This window comes from Kogia breviceps, chromosome 4 (genome assembly GCF_026419965.1).
Source record: "Kogia breviceps isolate mKogBre1 chromosome 4, mKogBre1 haplotype 1, whole genome shotgun sequence".
NCBI lineage: Eukaryota > Metazoa > Chordata > Mammalia > Artiodactyla > Physeteridae > Kogia > Kogia breviceps.
In genome coordinates, this window is record NC_081313.1 from 40949316 (window position 1) to 40962196 (window position 12881).

The following is a 12881-nucleotide window of genomic DNA, read 5'->3' on the forward strand; positions in this document are numbered from 1 at the left end:
ATACTCTGTGTAAGCTAAGTGAGAAGCACCTGTTAAAATTGTATGATTAACATGGCAGATGGGTAAAAGAGCTAGGAAAGGAGTTCTATTTTCAGCTAATAAAAACACAGTTATTTCAGAATCAGAATTTATTATTAAGTTTTAAATAGTCTGAAAAATGTAATGGGCATTTTGCCAAGACAAATCTGAATTCCAAAATTAAATGGACTTACTTAGTGTTTCATTTCATATAGCAGTTAACATATCAAAAATGACTTTAGGTGGAGTTTTAAAGATAAGTAATTACAGCACATCCCAATAGATTCCAAGACACAAGGTTCAAAAGTGACAATTCTCCTTTTAAATGGAAATTTATAACAAAGGATTCATCATCTATAAGCAAGAATATATTTTCTTGTTTTGTTTCTTAAAATTAAAACTGGAAGTAAAACTGGAAGGAATGTAAATGTCTTATAAGTAACTTCTCATTGGCCAGAAAATGGTCTACTTTTAGGTTACTCAAATTCTAATATCTTAAATGACCTTGTATCCACTAAACAATAAAAAAAGAAATATGAACACAATACTTAAAGTTTTTATCCTTGAAATAGACACATTCTTTTTCAACTACAAATAAAGTACTCTAAGTACTAAAAGCATACTTCTCAATCACTTCAAAAAATTAATAAACTGATTTTTTAAAAATAAATTTATTTTTAAAGTACAGTTATTAAGTCTCAAGGAAATGTTTTGTCCTTATACTTTCTACTTTTCATTCTTCTATTAAGAATACACTGAACTTAGAAATATCTCCCAAAACAAAGAAAAAGTTTACATATTTTTTTGTGAAGAATGATGACCAATATGGGAAATGTAGTAAATACTTGCACAAATGAAATGTAGAGAGTAATAATCTGTTTCTTTATTCACATACATTAAGTTGATCTCGCCCTGGATACTGAAAACTAACCACTGAACTGAAAAGGCAAAGCTAGAGATAATCTGTGCAATGTCTAATGCCTCCATTCTAATTATCATTAGGTTTCCACCTGTCAAGAAAAAATAATATATGCTCTATAATATATTTAAAAGATTTCAGCATACTTGACCCAGGCATGTTGGCAACCATTGTCAACTTAAGGACAACTGTGGTATTTAATACTGAGATGCTGAAGTACACTTGAAAATGGATGATGGTCACTTGAAACACTTCATCAGTGTTTACCTCCATTTCATCAGAATTGTTATAGTCTCAAATTTATTATATTTGCAACTCAAGGGGATATAATGGCATGCTAACAAACTAAAATAAACCTATCATTTATTCCCATTGCTTTTTGGCAATAACACAGATATTTTTTATGTGAGGCTTTCCAAATATTGCAAATATTATAGACCTTTCATCAAGGGAGTAAACATCTAACCTAGCCCTCAAACTGTTACATACCTCAGAAAAAATTTTTATTTAATAATCTATTTAAATTGTTTAATCAATATCTAGAAATACAAATCAATCATACTTTAGTAGCCAACTGAATATAGTATCTATGTAATTAATACCCAGCAATTTTATGGCTGATTATAGCAATAAGTATTTTGACAAGAGCATGTATGAGGCTCTCATGTGAATGTAATGAAATTGCTATCATTCCTAAAAAATTTTTGCTTACTGATACCCTGCTTAGAGATACCAGGAAATTATATTTTATCCAAACACCATGCACTGCAGTAATGGCATAATGAAGACATAAGACTCTCCTGGCCTAATCTGATTCTGTGCAGAACAGATGTAGTTAGTACTTAGTAGTTTAGACAAAATATAAGAGATTTATTTTAAAGTGTATCTTTGTCAATACTCTTGTGAGGGCTTGGCAAAGGATTTCCAAATTGACAACTCAAATGTCTTAAGCTGAACTGAAGTTTACCTGATTATAACAAACTGTTAAAACATACATAATATCCCTAACAGAAGTACTACCAGGTTCACCAAGGGGCCATCAAAATTCAAGTAAAAAGCAGTATAAAGTCATTGGAAAAAAACAAAATACTTACAGGCAAATGAATTATTAAACAGTGGAGTAAACCAAAGTTGAAATTACATAAAAAAGACTCCCATATTTTTCTGTCTCACTCCATGAATTTACAAGTGAGATTAGTGATAAACCAATATTTATAATTATCACTTTTATTAAACAAAAAGGATTGGTCTTATTTATTTAAAAAATCATATAAATCACATCAACAGATGTTCAATGAGGACAATCAGATACTGAGACGTTCATTGTCTCTGGAGAAATCATATCATTGCCATAAAGTCACGACCCATTTCTAAATTATAAATTCATTTGGGGAAAGTCAAAGATGCTCTACTGACATGAAATTAACAGTCTAAGCCTTTTATAATTTCTCTTAAGACATTAGATACTCCATATTCTTCATTCATGCCTTGTAGTCTCAAAGCATACTTTAAAATGCAATAAACTTCTTTGAGGCTGTCCTGAAGTTCCAAAATTGCCAGAGATTACAGACCAATCATTAAGTCTCTGGGATTCCAGCAATTATGGTGGTAGGGAACAGTACCGCTCTACTACCCTTCCGTGCACACACCTATCGGCCCACCTACTCATCCCCTAGTTCTTGTACCCACCCACCAGGCATCCACCTACCTAAACAAACACATCCAACATTTATTGTATCCTGTGATATATGATGGAGAGAGTAAGATAGTCCTAGTCTCTAGGGGTTCAGGCTTTTGAGCAGGGAAGAAAGCCCAGAAAGATTAGTAGATTAAAGACTAGACTAAGAAGAGGAAAAGAAAGAAAATTGAAATCACACTAGAGAAAAACAGAAAGTGTAGAAGAGCTTATATACATCCTGCAAGACAATGTATTTAGTCTTATGCATGCTATATTTCCATTGCTCAACTCTTGTATAGGAGATTTCTATTGAACATAATATAAAACTGATGTGTGAAAAAAAGGATAGGATCACTTTAGAAGAACTGTTAAATTCTTTTAGAGGTAAATAAATAAGTAAATACAGTTGAAATGGATAGAAATTCACTTAAAATATATTTTCTAACTTTTACATTTTAATATTCACAAGGCTACTTTCCACTGGAGAGGAAACCACGATGAACTATGCATGAAAAATTATAGGATTATATGGTTGAAACTGTATCCCATTTATTTCAAGTTCAAACAAGAAATACAGATCATTTAAAGTGGATGTTCAACTCACTGACCAAATATCAGCTTTAGCCCTCTTTGTATTTATTCTCCTGTTATTCACAGAAGAGCTTTGACAAAACTTAAAATTTTATTTTTCAATATTTCTTATCTTTAAATTTCATCATGCATTAAAATCTTATTTAGACTTGTCTGGCACCAAAGGTACATTTTTCCTGGCTAATGGCATTATGCAGATGCTAATCATGTTTTAAAAGTGGCCAAGGGCATATCAGTAATACACTTTGTCTCTCTCTTAATGAAAGAAAGTTCATACTTAAAGAGATGAAAGACACCTAAAGTTCTAGTGAGATGAGAAAATCAAACAGCATGTCTATGAACATAACAGTGACAATAATATCTTGAAAATACAGCTATAATTTTCAGAGTACGTATACTTTTGGTCAGCGGTTCATATTTTTCTTAGTTTTATAATGAAAAAAATTGAAGCTAAAAACTTGGATTCTATGTCTGTTGTTCCCACAAAGTATGAACAAGATACAAGAAACAGTATTTGAGTAAGACTGATCACAGAAGAGCTGGTGACTGTATCAGAAACGTTTTTTTTTAAATCCTCAGAGCCAAACAGTTTACCAGCACATCCAACAAAGTTTCAGTGTTATAATGATATTCAGTAACTCTGTAGACTACTTGTAAAGAACACAACAAACCTTCTAAAAGCTCATGGATGCCACCAATATAATAAAAAGGGGGAAGATCTTGTTTAAATCATGCAGGGAAATTGCTCAGTTTTACAAAATGCACTGGAATGTGATTGTCAACTAGTGCTCTGCTCCCAGCATGTAAAGGGCTAGTAGTAAGGATCTGTGTTTACTCTGTAACTCCTATTGTCTGAGCCAGATTCTCCTTAGGACCTTATTTTATTCCGATTACTGCAACAGCACTGCCAGAGAATGTAGAGGAGACTTGGTCACTCCTTTATTGAAGTCAGCCAAGAGAATATTCTGTTGGAGAAGTAACATTCGCCTCAAAGGCTTAGAAGCCAAGGGAAAAACTGAGACACATACAAGACAGAAGTATACAAACCAATTAACTTAGCCTCTCAGGAATATCATCTTCACTCTCATCAAATTGTATATTTTCAATATAAATTGAAAATTTATTTATAGAGTAGTCAGGCTAAATATTTTATTGCTAAAACAGAAATAGGAAGGGTCACAGAATGCAAAATCCTAGGAAACACATTTTTTTCCCGAGGCCATTTAATATGCTTTTGATACAGATTACTTTCTTGTCAATGGTTCTTTTGTCTTTCTTAAAACTACATCTGCACAACAACGAGGTCACCTTGAATTTCAAGTACAACATTGCCTATAAATTTAATTTAACATCATATTATCCATAATTACCATAAACAGGAGGCAGGTGTGACCTTTATTGTCAAGCTAGAGGGCCTGAGGACAGGATGGGTTAATAGACTAACTAAAGGATACAGGGTCTGAGTTGACTACAGGCTCCCTATGAGCCACAGTATGACCTGGCTATTAAAATATGATTGCAATCATATGCTTCTTTAAGAAGCAGTACTTCCAAATCGAGAGATATCAGCTCCATTCATTGTATACTACACTGTTCAACTCCCCTCTGATGAATGTATTTCAGCTTTGGATTCCATATTTTAACAGTTCACAGAATACAGAGCATCTACAGAGGGCAACCAAGAGAGCAACTGGTCTGAAATTTATGTCCCATGGACTCTGAATGATTTGCTTGGAGAAGAAAAGTTGAGTAAGAACTTAAGGGCTATGTATAAATATCCAAAGACTGCCTGGTAAAATCCCTCAACAGAAGATTTGCTCTAGTTGGAAATTAAAGGAAGATTCTGTTCGTTTGTTTGTTTTTCTGGTTTTAAATGCAATTAGGGCCACCAAGAAAGAATGGGATTCTTCCCAATATAGTTTGCTTCACGTCATGTAAATGTTCTAAGTCATACAATGGCCTAATCATTTGTTAGTTGCATCGTTAAAGGGACATCTAAATTGGAAAGGTAGTTGAATTAGTACACATGGAATGACCCTTTTAAATCTAAGATTATGTGATTAAAGGTCATATAGTTTGGCAGAGAAAGAGCCAAAATCAAAACTCAGATCTATGCAAATTAGTTCCAACACTTTCGTTAATATCTGGACTCCTAGAATACCCAATCAACAGGTCTCTACTCTGATCTCTCTATGTTGACCCATTTACAGAGTGCCCAGGGCTCTCCTTCTAATAGAGTTGATGCTATTCACTTGCTTAAAAATGTTTGATAATTCTCAAGTGCTCAGAGGACAAAGCCCAATCTACCTAAAGTGACAAATTCTGGCCCCCAGGCCTGGTCTACATGGATTCCTGCCATGCTACTCTTCCTTCCCAAGTGTCCCCACTGCTACCGTGGGTGGCCCACTGAGCAAGAGCTATGACTCCAGGCAGGCCTCCCTGCTTCAGAAAGCCAGCTTTGCTTTTCTCTCTTTCCATGTGGAATTCTGAATGGTCTTCTTTTAAAAAAGATTTTTCTTTGGAAAACCACTGCTCCAGATACACATAAGCATGAGGGTATGTCTACTAGCACTAATTATAATACTTGGCCTTCCTGCTTTTAGACACTCATCCTCATCTTCTCCATTCCCTCCTGGCAAATACCTGTTCATCTCTCAGGACTGTGAAACAAATGCAACCTTCTCTGTGAAGGCTTCTTCAATTCCCAAAGCTAAATTATTTGCTGTCTCTCTGCTCTCATTCTATATAAATCTATCTTCTAGTACTTTATACCTTCTAAAATATTGGGTCGGCCAAAAAATTCGTTCATTTTTTCGTAACATATGGAAAAACGTGAACAAATTTTTTGGCCAACCCCAAATTAGACAAACCTGTCTTTCTCATATACAATTAGCTCCCCAGGACCAGGCACATGTAAAATTAGCACAGTTAAAACTCAGTAAAGGGGCTTCCCTGGTGGCGCAGTGGTTGAGAGTCCACCTGCCAATGCGGGGGACATGGGTTCATGCCCCAGTTTGGGAAGATCCCACATGCCACGGAGCGGCTAGGCCCATGAGCCATGGCCGCTGAGCCTGTGCGTCTGGAGCCTGTGCTCCGCAATGGGAGAGGCCACAACAGCGAGAGGCCCGCGAACCGCAAAAACAAAAACAAAAAAACTCAATAAAGGTTTGCATGAATGGTGGTCGCTAATTTTCAACTTGTAACCTATGAAATTCTAGGTCTGTTCAAGATTGAAGACAATTCTGTAACGGTAACCATACTAATATTGTCCCAGTATTTTTGAGCAACATTTTAAACAAACCTTGAATTAGAAATATGAGCTACTGATCCTGCAGCCTGTGGAACAAAAACCACATAAACAGAAAGACAGACAGATGAAAAGGCAGAGGGCTATGTACCAGATGAAGGAACAAGATAAAACCCCAGAAAAACAACTAAATGAAGTGGAGATAGGCAACCTTCCAGAAAAAATATTCAGAATAATGATAGTGAAGATGATCGAGGACCTTGGAAAAACAACAGAGGAAAAGATAGAGAAGATGCAAGAAATGTTTAACAAAGACCTAGAAGAATTAAACAACAAGCAAACAGAGATGAACAATACAATAACTGAACTGAAAACTACACTAGAAGGAATCAATAGCAGAATAACAGAGGCAGAAGAACGGATAAGTGACCTGGAAGACAGAATGGTGGAATTCACTACTGTGGAACAGACTAAAGAAAAAAGAATGAAAAGAAATGAAGACAGCCTAGGAGACCTCTGGGGCAACATTAAATGCAACACCATTCACGTTAAGGGGGTCCCAGAAGAACAAGAGAGAGAAAGGACCAGAGAAAATATTTGAAGAGATTATAGTTGAAAACTTCCCTAACATGGGAAATGAAATAGCCACCCAAGTCCACGAAGTGCAGAGAGTCCCAAGCAGGATAAACCCAAGGAGAAACATGCCGAGACACATAGTAATCAAACTGGCAAAAATTAAAGACAAAGAAAAATTATTGAAAGCAGCAAGGGAAAAATGACAAATAACATACAAGGGAACTCCCATAAAGTTAACAGCTGATTTCTCAGCAGAAACTCTACAAGCCAGAGGGGAGTGGCATGATATACTTAAAGTGATGAAAGGGAAGAACCTACAACCCAGATTACTCTAGCCTGCAAGGATCTCATTCAGATTTGATGGAGAAATCAAAAGCTTTACAGACAAGCTAAAGCTAACAGAATTCAGCACCACCAAGCCAGCTCTAAAACAAATGCTAAAGGAACTTCTCTAAGTGGGAGATACAAGAGAAGAAAAGGACCTACAAAGACAAACCCAAAACAATTAAGAAAATGGTCACAGGAACATACTTATCGATAATTACCTTAAATGTGAATGGATTAAATGCTCCAACCAAAAGACACAGGTTTGATGAATGGATACAAAAACAAGACCCATATATATGCTGTCTACAAGAGACCCACTTCAGATCTAGGGACACATACAGACTGAAAGTGAGGGAATGGAAAAAGATATGCCATGCAAGTGGAAATCAAAAGAAAGCTGGAGTAGCTATACTGATATCAGATAAAATAGACTTTAAAATAAAGACTGTTAAAAGAGACAAGCAAGGACACTACATAATGATCAACGGATCAATCCAAGAAGATACAACAATTATAAATATATATGCAGCCAACATAGGAGCACCTCAATACATAAGGCAACTACTAACAGCTATAAAAGAGGAAATCGACAGTAACACAATAATAGTGGGGGACTTTTAACACCTCACTTACATCAAAGGACAGATCATCCAAAATGAAAATAAATAAGGAATAGAAGCTTTAAACGACACAATAGACCAGACAGATTTAATTGGTATTTATAGGACATTCCATCCAAAAACAACAGATTACTTTCTTCTCAAGTGCACATGAAATATTCTCCAGGATAGATCACATCGTGGGTCACAAATCAAGCCTCAGTAAATTTAAGAAAACTGAAGTCATATCAAGCATCTTTTCTGACCACAATGCTATGACATTAGAAATCAATTACAGGGAAAAAAACTATAAAAAACACAAACATATGGAGGCTAAACAATACATTACTAAATAACCAAGAGATCACTGAAGAAATCAAAAAATACCTAGAGACAAATGACAATGGAAACACTATGTTCCAAAACCTATGGGATGCAGCAAAAGCCATTCTAAGAGGGAAGTTCACAGCAATACAATCCTACCTCAAGAAACAAGAAAAATCTCAAGTAAACAATCAAACCTTACACCTAAAGGAACTAGAGAAAGAAGAACAAACAAAACTCAAAGTTAGCAGAAGGAAAAAAATCATAAAGATCAGAGCACAAATAAATGAAATAGAAACAAAGAAAACAATAGCAAAGATGAGTAAAACTAAAAGCTGGTTCTTTGAGAAGATAAACAAAATTGATAAACCATTTGCCAGACTCATCAAGAAAAAGAGGGAGAGAACTCAAATCAATAAAGCTAGAAATGAAAAAGGAGAAGTTACAACAGACACCACAGAAATACAAAGCATCCTAAGAGGGTACTACAAGCAACTCTATGCCAATAAAATGGACAACCTGGAAAAAAATGGACAAATTCTTAGACAGGTATAACCTTCCAAGACAGAACCAGGAAAAAACAGAAAATATGAACAGACCAATCACAGGTAATGAAATTGACACTGCGATTAAAAATCTTCCAACAAACAAAAGTCCAGGACCAGATGGCTTCACAGGTGAATTCTATCAAACATCTCGAAAAAATCTAACACCCATCCTTCTCAAACTCTTGCAAAAAATTGCAGAGGAAGGAACACTCCCGAACTCATTCTATGAGGCCAACATCACCCTGATACCAAAACCAGACAAAGATACTACAAAAAAAGAAAATTACAGACCAATGTCACTCATGAATATAGATGCAGAAATCCTCAATAAAGTACTAGCAAACAGAATCCAACAATACATTAAAAGGATCATACACCACGATCAAGTGGGATTTATCCCAGGGATGCAAGGATTCTTCAATCTACGTAAATCAATCAATGTGATAAACCATATTAACAAATTAAAGAATAAAAACCATATGATCATCTCAATAGAGGCAGAAAAAGCTTTTGACAAAATTCAACACCATTTATGATAAAAATTCTCCAGAAAGTGGGCATAGAGGGAACGTACCTCAACATAATAAAGGCCATATACGACAAACCCACAGCAAGCATCATTCTCAATGGTGAAAAACTGAAAGCATTTCCTCTAAGATCAGGAACAAGACAAGGATGTCCACTCTCACCGCTATTATTCAACATAGTTTTGGAAGTCTTAGCCACAGCAATCAGAGAAGAAAAAGAAATAAAAGGAATACAAATTGGAAAAGAAGAAATACAACTGTCACTGTTTGTAGATGACATGATATTATACACAGAGAATCCAAAAAATGCCACCAGAAAACTACTAGAGCTAATCAATGAATTTGGTAAAGTTGCAGGATACAAAATTAATGCACAGAAATCTCTTGCATTTCTATACACGAATGATGAAAAATCGGAAAGAGAAGTTATGGAAACACTCGCATTTACCACTGCAACAAAGAGAATTAAATGCCTAGGAATAAACCTACCTAGGGAGACAAAAGGCCTGTATGCAGAAAACTATAAGACACTGATGAAAGAAATTAAAGATGATACCAACAGATGGAGAGATATACCATGTTTTTGGATTGGAAGAATCAATATTGTGAAAATGACTATACTACCCAAAACAATCTACAGATTCAATGCAATCCCTATCAAATGATCAATGGCATTTTTTACAGAACTAGAACAAAACATCTTAAAATTTGTATGGAGACACAAAAGACCCAGAATAGCCAAAGCAGTCTTGAGGGATAAAAAAACGGAGCTGGAGCAATCAGACTCCCTGACTTCAGACTACACAACAAAGGTACAGTAATCAAAACAATATGGTACTGGCACAAAAACAGAAACATAGATGCATGGAACAAGATAGAAAGCCCAGAGATAAACCCACGCACCTATGGTCAACTAATTTATCACAAAGGAGGCAAGGATATACAATGTAGAAAAGAGAGTCTCTTCAATATGTGGTGCTGGGAAAACTGGACAGCTACATGTAAAAGAATGAAATTCGAACACTCCCTAACACCATACACAAAAATAAACTCAAAATGGATTCGAGACCTAAATGTAAGACCGGACACTATAAAACTCTTAGAGCAAAACACAGGAAGAACACTCTTTGACATAAATGACAGCAAGATCTTCTTTGATCCACCTCCTAGAGTAATGGAAATAAAAACAAAAATAGGGTCTTCCCTGGTGGCGCAGTGGTTGGGAGTCTGCCTACAAATGCAGGGGACACGGATTCATGCCCTGGTCCTGGAAGATCCCACGTGCCGTGGAACAGCTAGGCACGTGAGCCATGGCCGCTGTGCCTGCGCGTCTGGAGCCTGTGCTCCACAATGGGAGAGGTCACAACAGTGAGAGGCCCATGTACCGCAAAATAAATAAATAAATAAATAAATAAAATAATAAAATAAACAAAAATAAACAAATGGGACCTAATGAAACTTCAAAGCTTTGCACAGCAAAGGAAAACATAAACAAGTCCAAAAGACAATCCTCAGAATGGGAGAAAATATTTGCAAACCAATCAACGGACAAAGGATTAATCTCCAAAATGTATAAATAGCTCATGCAGCTCAATATTAAAGAAACAAACAACCCAATCCAAAAATGGGCAGAAGACCTAACTAGACATTTCTCTAAAGAAGACATACAGATGGCCAAGAAGCACATGAAAAGCTGCTCAACATCACTAATTATTAGAGAAATGCAAATCAAAACTACAATGAGGTATCACCTCACACCAGTTAGAATGGGCATCATCAGAAAATCTACAAACAACAAATTGTAGAGGGTGTGGAGAAAAGGGAACCGTCTTGCACTGTTGATGGGAATGTAAATTGATACAGCCACTGTGGAGAACAGTATGGAGGTTCCTTAGAAAACTAAAAATAGAATTACCATATGATCCAGCAATCCCACTACTGGTCATATACCCAGAGAAAACCATAATTCAAAAAGACACATGCACCCCAATGTTTGTTGCTGCAGTATTTACAATAGCCAGGTCATGGAAGCAACCTAAATGCCCATCGACAGACGAATGGATAAAGAAGATGTGGTACATATATACAATGGAATATTAGTCCGCCATAAAAAAGGAATGAAATTGAGTCATTTGTTGAGACGTGGATGGATCTAGAGACTGTCATACAGAGTGAAGTAAGTCAGAAAGAGAAAAACAAATATCGTATATTAATGCATGTATGTGGAACCTAGAAAAATCGTACAGATGAACCGGCGTGCAGGGCAGAAGTTGAGACACAGATGTAGAGAACAAACGTATGGACACCAAGGGGAGAAAACCGCGGTGGGGTGGGGATGGTGGTGTGCTGAATTGGGCGATTGGGATTGACATGTATACACTGATGTGTATAAAACTGATGACTAATAAGAACCTGTAGTATAAAAACAAACAAACAAACAAAAAATACAACTAATACTAAACTTTCTTTGGGTTATTTGTATGGAAATATGTTAATATAAATGTTTCAGACATTACATGAAATTTCTAAAAATCTTGTATGTTCTGGTATAATGTTATAAGTCATAATTCTAGTTATTACTTTAAGTGTATATCTCAGAAATAACTAAATTTCCTTGTCAATTGTATTATTATGAACTTTCATCAAATCTTTAACCGTGGTCATTTTTAAGTCTTTTGTCATTTACAGATAGTTCTGGGTGTACTCTGATGCTTTTGCAAAAATGTTCCTATAAAAGGGTGTCATCTTCACGAATTCATGGAAAAGACTCTGACAAGTACAGGTTTCTGGTAACTGACTATACTGCTGAACTGAATGAATAAGCATTTTCAGAACTCTAATGGAAAACTGATGAATTCATAAAAGTGCTAACAAAAGATCAAGATGAAAAAAAATTAATTACATGGGACTGAGTGAACTGATGAGGATGATTTTAATTTTTGTGACTTTGTTTGAATAAAAAAAAAATCCCACGAGGACTCAGAGGCAAAAAATATACAAATCAGTTTTCACTGCAAAGTAAAGGAGCTGTTACAGTGGAGGATTACTGGACTGAATGTCAATATTATGACATAGTATGAGTGTGTTTCGTGTTTGGTAATTGCAATCATTGTTGCTTTTGTTGTGGTCATCCATTTACAATGCTTGGTGTCAGTTTATCTCTTGTAAAAATAAAATACAGTGTGTGTGTTTAAAAAAAAAAAGAAATATGAGTTACTGATCAAGAAGCGAGTTAAAGGACAGAAATTTCCTTTAGGAAATGATCTTCATGGACAAGATGATAGAAATCATGGAAATAAGGAGTTCGCCAATTAGACTGACCTTCCTTCAGTTCTAGCAAGGTGATTTCTATTTTTTTTTTTAAATTAAGACTACATTTTCAGCATGGAGAAAGGGAATACTACCACCATGGGTTAGGTACTGTTAGACATATTGCGTATATTATTGCATTTAATATGACACTGCAAATAAGGTCTACCTATTATTTTTACTTTATAAACAGTGACTATGAAAGCTGGAAAAATTAA

The 12881-nt window shown here is 35.5% G+C and overlaps 1 protein-coding gene across 2 annotated transcripts in view; it reads right to left on the minus strand.

Annotated features, from left to right (window-relative positions):
* ARL15 (ADP ribosylation factor like GTPase 15) overlaps positions 1 to 12881 on the minus strand; it is a 425781-nt gene that overhangs the window by 153499 nt on the left and 259401 nt on the right. The window lies entirely within an intron of this gene.